Source organism: Penaeus monodon, chromosome 33 (genome assembly GCF_015228065.2).
Source record: "Penaeus monodon isolate SGIC_2016 chromosome 33, NSTDA_Pmon_1, whole genome shotgun sequence".
Taxonomy (NCBI): Eukaryota; Metazoa; Arthropoda; class Malacostraca; order Decapoda; family Penaeidae; genus Penaeus; species Penaeus monodon.
The window spans coordinates 33,466,717-33,466,926 of record NC_051418.1 but is presented as its reverse complement, the minus strand read 5'-3'; the positions used below and the strand labels follow the sequence as shown (position 1 = coordinate 33,466,926).

The following is a 210-nucleotide window of genomic DNA, read 5'->3' as shown; positions in this document are numbered from 1 at the left end:
CCCTGTTCAATCGCCCTTTCATCTCTTCGGCATGAAAACTTTACCGTTGGAGATGCGGGGTATCGATCCCCGTACCTCTCACATGCTAAGCGAGCGCTCTACCACTTGAGCTACATCCCCTCCTGCCCAATGGAGTGCCAGGAGAAAGTGTCCTTCGGGCAGGGTTTCCTATTTTGGGCTTTTGGGTTAGAAGGGTTGGATATTGGTATT

General features: G+C 51.4%; 1 non-coding gene across 1 annotated transcript; it reads right to left on the bottom strand.

The window, feature by feature from the left end:
• Positions 1–47: 47 nt before the first annotated feature.
• On the bottom strand, positions 48–120 carry Trnaa-agc. Its single transcript has one exon. It is a non-coding gene; the product is annotated as a tRNA-Ala (tRNA).
• Between the last annotated feature and the right edge of the window lie 90 nt (positions 121–210).